The 18,397-nt window shown below is 36.0% G+C and overlaps 1 protein-coding gene across 5 annotated transcripts in view; it reads left to right on the top strand.

The window, feature by feature from the left end:
• Positions 1-18,397, top strand: part of FOCAD (focadhesin) — a 303,578-nt gene that overhangs the window by 120,540 nt on the left and 164,641 nt on the right. The window lies entirely within an intron of this gene.

The following is an 18,397-nucleotide window of genomic DNA, read 5'->3' as shown; positions in this document are numbered from 1 at the left end:
TGGTTACATATTCAGTGGAGCCAGACTGACAGTTAAGAAGTGGGATCACTTCTACATGTCAGGCTCCTGGTGTATTGATTGGACTTTTGGAGGCCACGTGTCTTGCCACGCTAGTTTATGAACACTGTTGTGGTAGTGGATGACATCTGCATTCAAGAGAATTTGTGTATTTCTTTTCTCAATCTAAAGAAAGCCAACATACAAAAAAATATGTAACCTGAACTTGTCATATCACAAACAGCGTTAAAGATAAATAAGGACAAGTTAACCACCCTGAAATGTCCTATAGTTATCATCAAAGGAAATTTTCAGTGAATCACAATTAGATTTGGAATTCATAAAAGGAATTCCTCAAGAGAACCTGTGCCTCCCTTGTTTTGCCTCCTAGTAACCTTGCCCAGTTGCTGGGTTTGACCCTTGTTTTGTTGCCTCATTGAATTAATACACAAATTAATATACAAATGTATTAGATGTATATGCCCACCATCCTAGAAACAATAAACTCTTTTCCAATATTTGCATGTGTTTTCCAGACTAATTGAGGAAACAGTGTGGAGTCCAGGGACAGGATTTAGGTTAGATTACAGTAAAATCTTATTAAATGAAATCCTATTAATTTAGTGTTCAGGGTAATTTTATATATGCTGAGTTAAAACATAAGCTGATGTTGATGTTATTGTTTTTAGGCAGTTTGAGCTTGCTCATTTGCATTAGTACAATGAATGTGCCAGTTTAAAATGATCAAATTAGCTATTCATTAAGACCCATCAGCAGGGACTGGTACTTGGCAACACTTGGCTAATTAGTTTGTTAGAGTATATACGTGACAGTAATCGAATTTTATTTCCTTAACATTTTTCTCTAATCCAGTCTTGTCTACCTTCATTGTTTCTCTTAGTCTGAGTTATTAGTGATAATTATACTGGTGGCATTTTACGGTACTTATGTGTATTTAGTTGTCAAATTGTATTCAAGCTTTAATGGTGCAACTTGATCTGCATTAAGTGGAATTATCATGGAATTATCATTTAGCTTGAAATACTGTAGATATCTTGTTTTTATTAGGTCCCATTTTATTTATCAAGCATTTTCAAGGCACTGGTTTAATCATTCAACATGTATATATTACATACCCTCCACATGGCAAGTTCAGGTGATACTAAGATGAAAGGACACGGTCTTAGTTTCCAGGAATCATAGATCCCAGTCTGTTGCCAGAGGTATTAAAAATTACTTTTCAGTACAAGGTGGTGATTGCCATTGTGTAGGTAGATAAATGTCTCTGGAACATATAGGAAGAGGTCCATGGGTTTCCCTGATGTGGGGGACTGGAAAGGCGTTCTGGCAGGATGGGAGAGCATATGCAAAGACACAGATCTGTGGCAGGCGACAGTGGGCTAACAAGACTGCAAGTATTAACTGTACCATATTAAACTAGGATATATAGGGTGAGGAAAGTTGATCCTGGAGTGGTACTGGACAGTTATTTGGAAAGAAGATCCTGAAGAGCCTTGCAGTCAAGCTGGAGATGAGAATTTATCTAAAGTATTGAAATAATGAGACATAGAGGAGATAAAGTTATACAACAGAATGTTAGAATTTTCGGTAGGGACCTTGAGATACCAAAGTGAGTTTTAATACAGAATACCCTCTAGAATTTGAAGAGTAGTAGGAATAAAACTCAAGGCTGGAGTACTATTACAATTTTTAACCTGTTACTCATATCAAGGGTCTAGAAGTTAGGAAATGAAAGGTTAGGTGAAGAAAAGGGGGAGGATTCTTGACAAAAGTTGCTGGAGTCTGCTGAGTCCTACAAGGGCCAGCCCCTTATCTCAAGCCTGGTGACAGAGATTGCAATGAAACTCCATACCCCCCATCCAGCTTGACGTGGACCCCTTGCAGCTGGGGTGGGCAGACATTTGCGATGAGTGGATGTTTACCTCCCCACCCAAATCTAATGGAAAGTGATGGGCTGGCTGGCTGCTGGTATAGTGGAAACAAAAGAAAGAGTACCACCATGCAGGAATTGACTTGTGTGGCTAGAATTTATTCAAAGCAAAAGATATGTTAGTGTTTCCTATGGATAAAATGTGGGCAGCAGGGGCAAGGGAAGTATAGTGGAATTGTCTCAGCTCATTTTAGAGTTTGCTTAAGGGGCATATGGACTTCTCTGGTGGTTTAGCGGTAAAAGAATTCACCTGTAATGCAGAAGCCATAGGAGATGCGGGTTCGATCCCTGGGTTGGGAAGATCGCCTGGGGGAGGGCATGACAATCCACTCCAGTATTCTTGCCTAGAGAATCCCATGGATATAAGAGCCTGATGGGCTACAGTTCATAGGGTGGCAAAGAGTCAGACACGACCGAAGCAACTTAGCACTCATGGGACATACAGACCTCTGCTCAAAGAAGCAGAATTCCTAGATGGAGTGCAACAATCAAACTGGAAGAGAGCATCTTACCTGCGTCAAAAATCTAAACAGAACTTAATCTTGCAGGTTTGGGCTGCTGACCATGGAGCAGTAGGAGAATCTTTTTGAGCAGGGGAGGTGTAAGGACACTCCTAGCCTTGTAGCAAAGGAGTTCTGATGCTAGTCCTCAGAGGAGGCTGCCCAGATCCAGAGGTGGGAGGGGGAAGCCAAGAATATTAGCCTAAATTAAAGGTTAAGGAAACTCCTAAGAATTCCTCCAACTGTCACTATAGCCCTTTGCTACAGAGATTCTGGATTTAAGCTTCTCAGTCTCATCAGCAAGGCAGTAAGAAATGTATGGACATTCTTCGGTTTAGGCTTCTGTGGGCATTGAATGATGCTGAACCGTTGATTATCGTAGAGATTGCCAGATGGTTGGTTCATTTCACACCTTTTCCTCTGGTTTCCGATTTTAAATTTTTTGTGCTTTGCTGAGGTTTACAATGGAGTCTCAAAATTCACTTTATCTGAAGTTTTTCTTGGTAATGCATATTGTCTTTATAATTAACAGTGCATTGTTGAAATGTTGTGAAACATATAAGTAATTGCAATAACCGGTTATGCTCATTCTGTCCCTTTTCATGTTTTTTGTTTGTTTTTTGAGATATTAGTAGAATTTCATTTGGTCCACATAGAAAGGAGAAGCCTTATACACATTTCTGTTTCTTGGTGAATTCTTAGTACCTGACTTAGAGTGCTCACTGAGCAATTTGATGAGTTCTTAATTAGTTTTTGAAACCAGGGAAGGGTTCAGGCAATGGTCTGTAAGATTGCTGAAGAAAGTCAGGAATCCTTTTTAAAACAGTAGAAAAACGAAGAATCATGTGTGTATATATCAGGTCATCTTAAATCAAACCCTAGCTGAAGCTGTAATGACACATGCTGTTCATGAAAGACTTAATATAGTCCTTCTAATCAGATGAATTGTCTTGTTGTGCAAAAACTGTTATTACACTGTGTGGGAAACCAACCATGCTGCAGGGGGAAAAATTAAATCGCCTGACTGAGAGGTCACTTGTGAATAGTAACACAAGATCTATTACTGTTATTAGAGACTCTGGAGGACATTCACCCTTTTATGGTCTTTCAACTGCTGGAATGAAATATTTTAGTGGTAAACGACACCCTTCTGGGAGATCCTCCTAAAGATTCATTTTTTGGTGTTTGTATAAAAAAAAAAATGGAGGCAGGTGGAGGGGCCTCAGGGGGAAAAAATCACATTGTTCCTTTCAGATCACTTTTAAAATGTACTCATTTTGATTTGGTGTGATGACAGTTGCTTTTAAATGTTCCTTATTACACCATTCTTAATGTAAGTCTATTAGCCCCACAGTTTATCTTTTGTAACATGTCACGCACATTCTGTAATATTTTCCATAGGGAAATTCATGATAGCATACAAGCTCAGAGACTAGGATGTACGTGGTTTATGTCAAAATCTGGATTAAGCACTTTAAAATACATAAAATGAAAAGTCTATGGGATTATTTTGTTAATCTTTTTTAAAGTCTTTGTATATAAAACATTGTGTGAGTATATATTTTAGCTTTGTGTGGCAACCATGCTGAGCATTAATTTTAGGAAATATTTTTAGAAGTGAATGAATAGCTATTGATCTGAGTTGAAGCTTTTTAACACAGTTATTAAATTGGGAACCAGAGTACCTTTCCAATAGATTGCATTCATTATAAACTGTCAATCCATTTGTTATAGTTTGGTACCACTCTGGAATCTTCTGCCTTTTTGCTGTTTTGCTATATGGTTGCAAATAGTTTTTGTGAGGATGAGAAAGAAATAAGACTAACTATTAATAGCTTTGCAAATAATTTGGGTAGATTTTTTGTTAGTTTTGAAGTCAAAAAACTGACTTTTTTCTTCCTGTTATTTGACTGCAGTGTCATCTTTTCTTCTTCTGAAGCTTCGTTTATTGCCCCAAAGATATGGAACTATTAGAGTCTGTGAACAGGCATATAAATTCTGTTGGATTTCTCAGTGCCTGCTTTTGTTACAGATATTTTGTTGGGTTCATTAAAACATATCTGTTGAAATGGGGGTTGGTAAGAAGGAATAGAGGGAAGAGACTACATTGTCAGTAAGAATAATACATAGATACATGAGCTTTACCTGAAAATAAAAATAATTTTGTAAAATGGGAGATAAAAATGCTTTTTCAGGTTGCTAATGAGAGGCTTGACCTAGCTGCTGCTGCTGCTGCTGCAGCATCTTGGGGGATGATGAGAGATGCAAAATGCACTGTTGCTAGGCAACTCTCATGGCTGCCTTTGGAGCAGGTTCATATGTGCTAAGAGCTAATGAATCCTCATGTCTGCTCTTTGAAACTGTTCAAAAGCCAGTGAAGACATTCCCAGACATTTAACATTTACAAGTACCTGAACCATTCTTGCCATGCCATTTAACCATTAAAAATTAAGTTGACCATTTAGTGGGCATTGAATATTGCTTATTTTTTCAAGGTGGTCAAGATTTCTGCCCTAATAAGTACATTTTCAAAAAGGAACTCAGTAAGGATGAATGTTTTGATCGAAGGCTCTTTTAAATTTGAATGCTTCCCCCCCAACAAAGTGATAAATTTGTTGGTACTGGCCTCTTTAAGCCTCATAGAAAGTTTTTAATTAACATTGTCTTCATGCCTTGCTCAGCCCAAGGCCATTATTTCTGAAGATGATAGGAATCTGGAATCCAGAATTAATTTTGTAGGTGACTTGTCTAAAACTCCCTGTCACCCTACCAGAAAATTCCTGGACAGTAGTCATAAGACTACTGTCCTAGAACATGAATTAAATTCATGTTAATTAAATTTAATTCATAGAACATGAATTAAAACCTGATAATGGATCAGATAATGAATCTTAGTATTTGTAAGATCCTATCCAATCTCTAACAATACCTGCCTCTAAGAAGTGTTATAATAGTTATGAGTTATGAAAAAACATTGTGAAGTGCCGTATAAATGCTGTGTTTTACAGTGAATTTCAAGGGATTGCCTGAATTTTTAAGAATTTTGTGTTACCAGTAATTATTCAGGCTTATTAATATTTTGATGTAGAATATTGGTAATCATAGTGAGATTTCTAGCCTATAACCACTTATATTTTGACTGAATTAACCTGTGTTTCTCTTAATGTCATAGCTCCTAGAATCATGTGATAGAAAGCACTCAATAAATATTTATTCCTTAAAGTTTTATTGAATATCTTGTATAGAATATATGTATTGTTTTGTTTCTTATAATATTGTAGATTCATTATAAACCTGCATATACTTGTGTTCTCTAATCTCTAAAATGAAAATAATAGAAGAACCCACTTCATTAAATTCTTCAGGTGGGTTAAATGAGATAATCCACTATATAATACCTGATTTATAGTCAGTGCTCAACAGAAGTTATATGTGATTAAAATTGTGGTCGATTTTTATAGCTTCTTTATTTTACAATTATTTATCTGCTGCCTTATGTTCTAGGTGCAGTGCTGGGCTATTTAGCAAGATAGACATGTTCCTTGCATATCTGAGACTTATTGTCATTCTTTATTCCCCAAGTACATGTAAAGAGGGACGTTAACTGTTTTAAGTGTTCTTGTGTGTGCACGTGTGTGTGTGTGTGTTTTAAACTGCATTTAGATGCATACAGGAAATAGAGAATAGCGCTGCTCAACAGAGGTATATGAGCCACATATACAGATTTAAATTTTCTGGTAGCTACGTTTTTTAAAAAGCAAAAATAAATAGGTGAAATTAAAATATTTTTTATTTACCTCAATATATCTGAAATATTATTTCAGTATATAATCAACATATTCATATACATCCTTGGTATGAAACTTTCCAAATCTGATGTGTACTTTACCCTTCAGCACATCTCAGTTCACACTCACTACCTTTAAGGGCTCCTTAGCCACATGTGGTTAGCAGCTACTGGATTGAATAATACACATGTACAGTAAAAAAAAACAAAAACAAAAACCTAGTGTTCATTTCTTTGATATAAGTATACCAAGGATTTAGAATACTCTTCTTATTGATCTTACTTGGCTAAAATAGCCTCACAGTCTCTGCAGTGGAATAGAAACCTGAAATGGTTAAGAACAATAATTCTTAAAATGGGCTTTTCAAAGAGGTACTAAGAGGGCAATAGAATGTCAGGCAGATCTTTTTGGGGTGGAAGTAGTCACTCTCAAACAGTATGTTAATTTTTCTTCCTCCTTAGGTCAGCCTTGAGTTTAATTCAGCTCTTATTTACTGAATATTTGCTGTATGTGTGGTCGTCAGTTCAGTTCAGTTCAGTCGCTCAGTCGTGTCCGACTCTTTGCGACCCCATGAATCACAGCACACCAGGCCTCCCTGTCCATCACCAACTCCTGGAGTTCACTGAGACTCACGTCCATCGAGTCAGTGATGCCGTCCAGCCATCTCATCCTCTGTCTTCCCCTTCTCCTTCTGCCCCCAATCCCTCCCAGCATCAGAGTCTTTTCCAATGAGTCAACTCTTCACATGAGGTCTTGGGTAAATTCAAAAAGAATAGGAACAGAGTTGTTACCTATAAGGCGTTCACAGACTACGATAGGCAACAGTCTTGAGAATGAATAACTGTTACCCAAAATATACTGAGATAAAGGTGCTTACAAAGCTAGAGTGACAAACAGGGCCTAGGGTATTCTTTGCCTAGAAAAGGGCAAACAGTTACTCTGTTATCCTTTTAGACATTTTTCATGGTTGTGCGTGTGTGCTAAGTCGCTTCAGTCATGTCTGATTCTTTGTGATCCCATGGACTGCAGCATGCCAGTCTCCTCTGTCCATGGGATTCTCCAGGCAGGAATACTGGAGAGGATTTCCATGCCCTCCTCCAGGGGATCTTCCTGACTCAAGAGATTTTGTCTCTTGCATTGGCAGGTGGGTTCTTTACCACTAGTGCCACCTTGGAAGCCCCTGTTTTTCGTGGTTAGTACATGAGTAGTTGAACTATCATTTTGGTAAAGATTGAACACATATAAGGTTCAGTAAGCCAGAAGGACTAGATTGTCTTGAAAACTAAGTTGAGCAAGAAAGCAGGGGAGAAGCATAATCAGATTTTGTTCCCAGATGGGATCCATCTTCTTTGGGCAGAAAAAATCTGCAGTGTGTCTCATTCCTCCACTGAGCCTTCGCTGGGTTCTAATGCTTCCACGTCTACTTCCTACTATTCTACGTACTAGTCCTATAGCTTCTGGTCATTTAATGCAAATTCAGTCCCATCACATACTGAAAGACTGCTGAAAAGAAATTTAGTAAAACAACATTACTATTTAAATTTATTAATATAAATAAAGTAAAAATATTTTACTGAAGTAATATTCTTGTAATATATAATCATAGTATGTATCCAGACAATATAGTAGTATGTCCAAGTAGTCATAAACAAATACATTTGTCTTAAGGTACTTTCTTTGCTCTGAACCACCCACAATATATTTGCATATATGAACACAAAGCCATTGCGTTATACTATATATTCCTTTGCGGTTTGTGTCTTTCTCTCATTAATACAATATAGTCACCTTTCTGTGCTAGTTTGTACAGATCTAATTTATGGTGTTTGAAGGTTGCTGATGTTCTACAGGGTATCAACAGTTTAATGTATGTCATTGTTTCTGTATTGATAGATATTTAAGTTGTTCCTGTTTTTGTTGTTGTTGTTATTGCTGCCATTACAGACAATGTGGTAGCAAACATCTGAGGAATTCTTGGGCACTTCAGCCTTTTATGATAGCACTGTTCAACACAGAAATTTCTGCAGTGATGAAATTGTTCTGTAATCTGTTTTCCAATATGGTAGTCACTAGCCACTTGTGACTTTTGTGCACTTGAAATTTGGCTAATGTGACTAAAAGACCAGAGTTTTAATCTTATTTAATTTTCATTAATTTCAAAGTTAAGTAGATGTATGTGGAAAGTGGCTATTGCATTGGGCAGCCCAGTGCTAGAATTTCTCCTTTCCTCGGAAAAAAGCATGCGTGCATGCTAAGTCGCTTCAGTCATGTCCAACCCTTTACAACCCCATGGACTGTAGCCTGCCAGGCTTCTCTGTCCTTGGGATTCTCCAGGCAAGAATACTGAAGTGGTTGCCGTGCCCTTCTCCAGGGGATCTTCCCGACCCAAGAATTGACCCCTGTGTCTCACATCTCGCATTGGCAGGCGGATTCAACCACTAATTCAACTTGCCACCTGGGAAGCCCATACTATTCAGTATATTGCAATTCTCAAAGTTTGAATTGTTGTTTTCTTGTTCTTATATCTTCATTTCTGTCTATAGAAATTATTTTCTATGCTTTTAACCCTCAAAGTTAAGTTTGGCTTATTCAGTAAGTAATGATGGAAGTTTTAATTGTGAGTTCCTTGAATAAACGATAAACTACTTGAGAGCAGGGTCTGTCTTTCCTTAGCTCTGTTGCTAAAGCTTGACACAGCACCCAGTGTCTAGTTGTCCCTCAGATGTTTTTGACTCTTAGGTATATAACTCATGGGAGAATTTACTGTTGTTATTGATTGAGAAATACTCTAGAAGTTGCTGTTTTAAAAAATTCTACATAACATTTGTGTTTTCTTCAATGCTAGTTTCTTTTAAGGCAGAATATGAAATGCTTCTGGGTCAGGAGTCTCCAAGACTATGCTCTGGTTTGTTGATTTGCTTTAAGGACTCACAGGACTCATTATCTAGTTCCAAATACAACTATGATTTATTACAGCTAAAGGGTAAAAGCAAAATCAGCAAAGGAAAAGGTTCATTGGGTGAAGTCCAGAGGAAACTGGGCACAAGTTTCCAAAAATCCTCTCCTAGTGGAGTCGCACAGAATGTGCTTAATTCCTCCAGCATGGAATCATGACAGCACATGTGGAGTGTTGTCTAATATGGAAGAGCATTAGAGACTCTGCCCAAGGGTTTTATTGGGAGCTGGTCAGCTCAGGCATGAGCTTCCCTGGTGGCTCAGCTGGTTAAGAATTCACTCGCAATGAGAGAGACCTGGGTTCAATCCCTGGATGGGAAGATCCCCTGGAGAAGGGAATGGCTACCCACTCCGGTATTCTGGTCTGGACAATTCCGTGGACTGTGTAGTCCATGGGGTCACAAAGAGTCAGACACGACTGAGCGACTTTCACTCACTCGCTCAGCTTAGGCACAGCATTAGCACTGCAACTGTCTGTACAAACAGTTTAGGGACATTTGCATCAATAAAGAATGGTAGGAACCTTCCCAAAATCCACTTTCTGAGACTCTACCCAAAGCCTAACTTTGCAAGGTGGCTTTTTAAGGATGATATTCTCAAGCCTGCTATGTTAACTCTTTTCTGCACAGATATTTGCTTAAATTTTGATTAATTGAAGCTATGTTTTATATTTTAAATAGTAGGTCCTGGCAATTTCTCCTATTATTCTTCTTTTTAATATTTGAATATATAAATATATATACCTTAAACAACTTCTCAATAGATGGTTATTCTCTTATTGAGCACCTCTGGTTATGGAAAACTTACTGCCTTCTAAGGCATCCCACTCTATTCTCTAAAAATTTCTCTTAAAACTTCTTTTCCATATTAAACTCAAATATGCCTTTCAATTTGAACCTTGGAATTACATGAAAAACCTAGTTTGTCTTTTACATGTTAGCCCTTTAAATTTCATAGGTAACTATTGCCTGTCTTCAATTCTTCTATAGTACAGGAAAACAGAGTTTCCTGTTTCTCTTTGTCCTTTTTTCTTTGTGGTTATAACAACAAATTCTATTTATAGTATTTTTTCTGGCATATGTTTTCCATATTGTATGGTGTTTTAATAATATGAAATTTTGTTTTGTTTTGTTTTGCTTTTTTCTTTTAAGCTGATTTAGACATAATGTTGTATGTATATTGGGGGGAAATCTTGTCTCCTACATTTTATTGAATTTCTGATTTTTTAAAAAAAATACATTTATGTGATGAGACTCCTAGATTAGGAGATTTTTATTGTTTTATTTTTTTTTAATTTCAAGCATAATTAAGAATGGATGGATAGTATAATAAACCTGATTGATTCATCCCTTAGCCTCAGCAATTATCATTTCCTACCTGGGCTATGTCTTCGTACCCTCCACTCTCCAGTCCTCAGCTCAGAAATGTTATTTTGAAGTAAATCTCAGATTAGAGCTAAACTTCTTAAATAAAATTTGAAAATTTTCTTTTCAGAAACATTGTCATCACCTTTTACTCCCCCATAATTGTGTGAGAATGTTTCTCACTGTATCTTTACATTACGTTTTAGAATTTTAAAATATTTCAAACTGCAGTATGTGAGGAAACTATCTTGTTTTCATTTTCAATTTTAAAAATTAGTAGTGAGATTTAAAGTTTTTACTCACTGCTTTTGTTTTTCTCTTTGAATTTTAGATATGTATGCGTTGTCCATTTTGGAGGGGGTGGATTCTGTATTTACTTAAGAATCTTTGTATTCTTTATTTAAAGTATCAAATCTTTGATTGAAAATTGTATGTATGTGTGTTTTCTTTTTTGTAACTATTAGTGAGTACTTTACTGTATGGCAGAGATTGGGTTAGTTTGACTGGGTGTAGAATTCTGCATTTGGAACCATTTTTCTTCAAAATCTTATTTGTTTTCTAGTTCTATAGCTTGCAGTGCTGCTATGAAGAAATCCAAAGTTATTCTGATTCCTGAAATCCTGAGTGTATGTTTATGTGAACCTAATGTTGGTTTTTATTTTTCCTCTCTGGAAGCTTTTAGAATCTTCTCTTTGCCCTGGTACTCTGTAATTTCAATAAAGATGTGTATTGGTGTGAGCCTTTTTTCATCTGTTGAACTGGTAATTGATGGCTTTTTTTAACGTGGAAATCAAGGCCCTTGAATTCTGGGGAATTTTCTTTATTATTTTGTCATTAATTTCTTTCCCTCTACTGATCTGCTCTTTCTTTCTGGAACTTCTCTTACTTGGACCCTTAATTCTGTACTGGTCTTACATTTTTCAGGGCTTCCCTGGTGGCTCAGAGGGTAGAGTATCTGCCTGCAATGTAGGAGACCTGGATTCGATCCCTAGGTCGGGAAGATCCCCTGGAGAAGGAAATGGCAACCCACTCCAGTATCCTTGCCTGGAGAATCCTTTGGACAGAGGAGCCTGGTAGACTACAGTCCACCGGGTCACAGAGAGTCAGACACGACTGAGTGACTTCACTTCACTTACAGTTTTCTTTTCTTTTCCGGTTTTCTTCTCTATACACTTTTACTTCACTTTCAAGGTGATTTCCTTAACATTATCTTTCACCTTTTTTTGTTGTGCTAACATGTATTTAAATTCAGATGCTCTTAATGTTTTCTAAATGTTCCTCTGGAATTTAGCCTCATAGTGAGATTTTTTTCCCTAGGGAGCATGTAAATATTCACTTAAATTTTCTTCTAGATTCTCTTATTACTTTTGATATTTAATTCCTAAATCCATTTGGAATTTTTTTTCTTACATAGTAGTGTGTTAGGATTTCTCTTCTCCATTAACTAATCAGTTTTTCTAAAAACCATTCATGGATTAATCATTATCATCTTTTTTTACTTTCTGTTGGTTTGCACTGTTTCTATCATGGATGTGACTGTCAGTGTCTACTTACTAACATTCATCTTTCTAGTCTTATATTTTTCCTTGATGCAGAAGATTAGGCAGGATAGGAGTTTACTAAATCTGTTTTGTGTCATTCCTTAATGATACCCTGTCTACTCCAAGCAATTGAATGTCTTCTTATTCATTGTTGTAAGACATTTATATCAATCCTTTTTTATGTTTCTGGCTTTTTTCATTAATTTTACTTCATTCTGGGTGTGAATCTTTTTGGTTAATATAGCTTTCTAGTCAGGTCATTTGTTTACCATTATTCACGTAAACCCTGTTTAATGTTCAGGCATTCATTTGAGACTGAATTGCAACCTTATACAATTTATGGTATAAAATATCTACCACTTATTTATACTTCAAAAGTTTTTTGTCAGTGAAAAGGGAAAGTGAGGATTTGGAGTCGTACTCTATGTTCAGCCTATTTGTATTGTCCATTTAATCTTTTTTTGCTTCAAATGTACTATGAATTGGCTCACATTTACCATTGTCAGTCTTGCATAGTTTTTATTCCAATAAATTGATCTGACTGTCATAGCTTTGGGATCCTTGAGCAATTTACTATTTTAATAAATTCAAAAACATCGACTCTCTCTAGTTTTATTACATAGTTGCTTACCTCGCTGAGCTGTATTTAATTATATCTCATTCTTGGAGGGCATTCAAACTCCTCCTCTCAGCTCTCCAATGTAAGACTCATTGCCAGTGACGGACACAGTAGTAGAAATTGACTGTTCTGAACTGAAAGGAAAAATAAACACATTATGCTTTACTTATGGGACATGGGCTTTTAACTATTGTTCTACCAGTCAGACTACGAAAGATTTAGATCTTACCATGATAGAAATGTATTAGGGCTTCCCTGAAAGCTCACTTGGTAAAGAATCCACCAGCAATGCAGGAGACCTGGATTTGATCTCTGGGCTGGGAAGATCCCCTGGAGAAGGGAAAGGCTACCCACTCAAGTATTCTGGCCTGGAGAATTCCATGGTACAGTCCATGGGGTCACAAAGAGTCAGACTGGACTGAGCGACTTTCACTTTCACACTTTCATGATAGGAATGTAAAACAAACTTTCGTTTAGGAAGGAAATTTTATGCTTACAGGAATTTACTCATTATAGTTGTTATTTAGATCAAGTTTTTAAAATATTAGCAATTGAAAAAAGTTGTGGTTTTACTCCTTTGTCCCACTGGTATTTACATCTAATAGCATGATGATTACTTTCTGTCAACAATTAAGTTTTCTTATACCATTTTCTAAATATATAAATTGTCCGATTCTGAGACAGAAATTCAGAAGACCAAGGAGACTAACCTAGAAATTAAGTTTAGGTAGAGAAAGGCCACGGTTACTTTCTTCCAGGTATTTCAGACTCTTCCAGTGATATGGTACTTGAGTTGATCCATTCTAATTTGTGGTATTTCCTTGTTTATTCTTTGCTCGGAGCTCCTATGTTGATGAACTTATTTTTCTATGTACTGGGAAATTCTTAGCTCAGATTCTAAAGATGTTCTGATAATATTGATATCCTGGTAACACTTAACCTAAGAGGTAAATTTTTGTGATTCAGAGTTGTTTGGTCAGAGTACTGTCTCTAGGTACTTTTCTTTGCACGTGGTAAGCTTTTAATAATTGTGTACCAAATGAAATATCGGCAGGACTATTACAAGATCTATCTTGCATATAGAATTTGAGCAGATAAAGAAACTAGGAGTGGTTTTTGCATTCAGAAAGCACTTATGATATGCTGAGACCTGAGATGCAAAGGCAATGAAGATGTCACCCCTATTTTTGGTAAGCCAAACTGGCAAGTACATGGGCTCTTCAGAGTTAAATTGCTTTGCTTTAGTCCCAACTCCAGTATGTACTACTCTGTTATTAATACCTTGGGCAAATTATTTGGCCTTTATGAACTTCAGTTTTATCATTTGAAACATGATAATCATGATTTCTATAGTGCTAAGGAGAGCATTTGTAGTCACTGTTCAATAGATGTTAGCCGTTACTATTAGAGGAGTCATGGATCATATGCTCAAGCTGAATTGGAATAAAGCTAGAGTGAATATCAAACAGAAAGAAGATTGCCTAGTTGAGGCAATCTCTTGACTTTATTTGACTCTCAAAGGTTAAAGTTCAAGACCCTAAGCCACTTATTTAATTATAACATTATGAAATAATATGAACCACAGAAGAAAAAAAATTACACTGTGTTTAGATTTCTTTGATATTGCTGTATTTCTTCAGATTCTTATAAGAAAAAGAAATGATTAGCTTTTTAGCACGTCCATCAGTGAACTGCTTTCTACTGTATTACTGAAATAATAAGTAATATTGTGAGTAGACATGTCAAATAATTTAGGAAGATGGAATTAACTGATGTTCAAAAACACCATAGTACATTATGTACGTTTTTCTGTAAAATAAATCACTAAAAAAAACTCTTTCACTGTTAAAATTATTTAAGAATTCTTTTATGCTTCTGTTTGTATGTACCATCCTAGCATATTCACTCTTTGTTTTATAAAATTTCACATTTTGCTAAATCACTATGCAGTACACCTGAAACTCACACAGGTATACTAAATCAAGTGCACATCAATACAAGTTTTAATTCATGTTTTATCGTTTCACTTCTAACTTAACACATAGTGTTACCACTGTTTTATAAATGGCAAATACCTTTGTATACATAAAATTACTTCCATTTTTTCATAGGACACTCTTGTGCAAAGATATTTCAGCAATTATCTAAGGGAGTTTATAAAATATGGTCTAGGAATTCACTTTATATTTCAGGTCTAGTTTATAAAACATAAGTCAGAAAAGTTAAAGAAAACCAGATACCACTTTGGATATTTACCTCTTACTTCCATATGATGAATATGCCTTGAATTTTTTTTTCACTGGTGTCTTAATTTTTCAATGTTAATTTACAACTATCTCTTATATACTGTTAAAGTATGAGCTCTCTCATATTTTTTAAAAAGAGACTAGTTATAGACATAATTATATCTCTCATCTGGAAACCAAAACGAATAATAACAAAGCCCTCTATAGTTCTCAATTTATAAGTGGATAGCACTACTCATGATTTTCATTATAGGACTCTGAAAGATTATGCTGCTTTCTGCATAACTTGTACAGTGTTGCCCACATGGATATTTTTTGTGGAATCCAGAGTAAAATTTTTCTACTCTGTTCTTTATATGATTGACTCCAAGGAGATGCTGAGTTTTGTCTCTCCTGCTTTTTTCTTATATGTTTAGTCCAATTATAGGAAGAAGACTTAACATGATAACTCTTTATCCTATTATACATAGCCTGGAATCTTGTGTTGTTTTCATTTCTCCCAGTATAGAAAGGAGGAGTAAACTGAGATCTGAACTTCCCTCCTCATTCTGCCACTAACTTTGTAATCCCCTCCATGCCTTACCTCTACCATCTGTAAAATAAAGTCGTTTACCTAAATGAACTCAACAAGACTCTTCTGACTCTTAAAAAACAATCCCATGGTTCCTTTAAAAATTGTAGTGAAGAGTAGATAACATAAAATATACCTTCTTATCAAAATGAAGGTATACTGTATACAGGTTTTCGTCTTGCAAGGCTGAATTTCTGTACCCACTGAGCAAGTCCCCATTTCTCCCTTCTCCCAGCTCTTGATAAGCACATTCAACTTTCTTTTTCTAAGACTGGCTAGTTTAGATACCTCATACGATAGAACCACGTGATATTTGTCCTTCTGTGACTGGCTTGTTTCACATAGCATAATGTCCTCAAGATTTATCCATATTATAGTATATGACAGGATTTCCTTGTGTATGTATATTCCACATTTTCTTTATCTATCCATCCATTGATAGTATTTAGGTTATTTCCATCTCTTGGCTATTGTGAGTAATGCTGCAGTGAACATTTTGTTGCTAAGTCGCTTCAGTCGTGTCGACTCTGTGTGACCCCATAGACGGCAGCCCACCAGGCCCCGCCATCCCTGGGATTCTCCAGGCGAGAACACTGGAGTGGGTTGCCGTTTCCTTCTCCAATGCATGAAAGTGAAAAGTGAAAGTGAAGTCGCTCAGTCGTGTCTGACTCTTAGCGACCCTGTGAACTGCAGCTCACCAGGCTCCTCCATCCATGGGATTTTCCAGGCAAGAGAACTGGAGTGGGGTGCCATCGCCTTCTCCAGTGAACATGGAGGTGCTTAATATCTCTTTGAGATCTTGATTTTGGTTCCTTTGAAATACTTGATTTGAAACATTTTTAATTGCCCATGTGTATTTTATTATAGAAACCAACAGTGCCAGATGAAACAAGTCGAACAATTAAAGTTTCTTGACATTCCATAAAATATTACAGAAAATCTTGTGTTTCAATCAAAAGACTATTGTTGTAGAATAAGTAGCTAATAGCAACTGAGCAGTTAATTTGTGTGTGTGTGTGAGTGAATAAATTTTAAAAGAGACTACTGCCTGTACTGGTATTCTCAGAAATGGGATTGCATATATTAGTTTTTAATTTTTTGAGGAACCTCCATATTGTTTTTCATAGTGACTGCACCATTTTACTTTTTACCAACATTGCTCAAAGGTTGCAGTTTTTCTTCATCCTTGCCAACAGCTATTATTTTCTAGTTTATTGATAATGGCCATTCTAACAGGTGTCAGGTGATATCTCATCATGGTTTTGATTTGCATTTCCCTGGTGATTAGTGATATTAAGCATCTTTTCATGTATCTGTGGCCATTTGTATTTCTTCTTTGGAAAATGTCTGTTCAAGTCCTTTGTTCATTTTTTAATTGAGTTATTTGTTTATTTTTTGCTATTGATGTTTAAATAGTTCATCTGTATTGATTCTGTTTTTATGGCAGAATAATGTTCTATCATATGGGTGTACTACATTTTATTTATCCCTTCATCAGTTGATGGATGTTTGCATTATTTCCACTGTTTGGCTATTGTGAATTATACTGCTGTGAAGGTTCACATGTAAGTTTTTGTATGAGTATATGTTTTAATTTCTCTTGGGTAAATACGTATAAGTGTAGTTACTAAATCATATGGTAATTCTATTTAGCTAATTGAGAAACGGACAGGCTGTTTTCCTAAGGGGCTGCACCATTTAACTTTCCCACTGGCAGTGTATGAAGGTCCTGATTTCTCCACATCCTTGTCAGTATTTGCTATGATCTGTCTTTACAAGTCATCCTGTTGGGTATGGGGTGGCATATTACTTGGTTTTGATTTGCATTTAAGTCATGGTTAATGCTGGTTGAGTATTTTTTCCTGTCTTTATTGGTCATTTGTCTGTCTTCTTTGGAGAAATATCTATTCAGATCCGTTACTCTTTTAAAATTGGATTATTTGTCCTTTATTATGGAGGATTCTTGATATATTTATATTCTGGATCTGTAAGTCCCTCATTAGATGTATGATTTGCAGATATTTTCTTCCATTCCGTGGGTTCTTTTTATTTTCATTTTCTTTATAGTGTCTTAAAAAAATCTTTTTTTTGTTGTTGGCATATAGCTGCTTTACAATGTTGAGCTAGTTACTGCTATATTACAAAGTGAATCAGCTATATGTATACATACACATCCCCTCTTTTTTGGATTTCCTTCCCATTTAGGTCACCACAAGGTGCTGAATGGAATCCCTGTGCTTATACAATAGATTCTCATTAATTATCTATTTTATACATAATAGTGTATATATGTCAATCCCAGTCTCTCAATTCATCCCCCTCCTATCTTATTGCCCCTCCACACCCCCCCCCGCCACTATCCATATGTCCATTCTCTCTGTGTCTCTGTTTCTGCTTTCCAAATAAGCTCACTGTAACATTTTCCAGATTCCACATATAAGTGATATTATGTGATATTTGATTTTCTCTTTCTGACTTAGACAGTCACTAGGTCCATGTATATGTTTGTGAATTCCACAATTTCATTCCTTTTATAGTGTCTTTTGAAGGACAAATATTTTTAATTTGATGAAATATATTTTATTTTGTTGCTCATGCTTTTGGTGTCATATCTAAGAAGACTTTGCCTAACTCAAAGTCAGAAAGATCTACTCCTATATTTTCTTTAAGAGTTTTACAGTTTTTGTTCTTACATTTTAGTCTAAACTCTATTTTGAGTTAATTTTTGCTCAAAGATTATTAATGTAGTATGAGGAAGGAGTCCAAATTAATTCTTTTGTAGATGGAAATATAGTTTTCAAAATCTGACATCAGTTTTCAAAGACTCTTCTTTCTCCATCATGTTTTCTTGGCCTGTCTAAAATC

Source organism: Bos grunniens, chromosome 8 (assembly GCF_055505025.1).
Source record: "Bos grunniens cultivar Pamir isolate PY7600 chromosome 8, Bosgru_T2T1.0, whole genome shotgun sequence".
NCBI lineage: Eukaryota > Metazoa > Chordata > Mammalia > Artiodactyla > Bovidae > Bos > Bos grunniens.
Note: the sequence above shows the minus strand (reverse complement) of the source record. Positions and strands in the feature narration are given on the sequence as shown.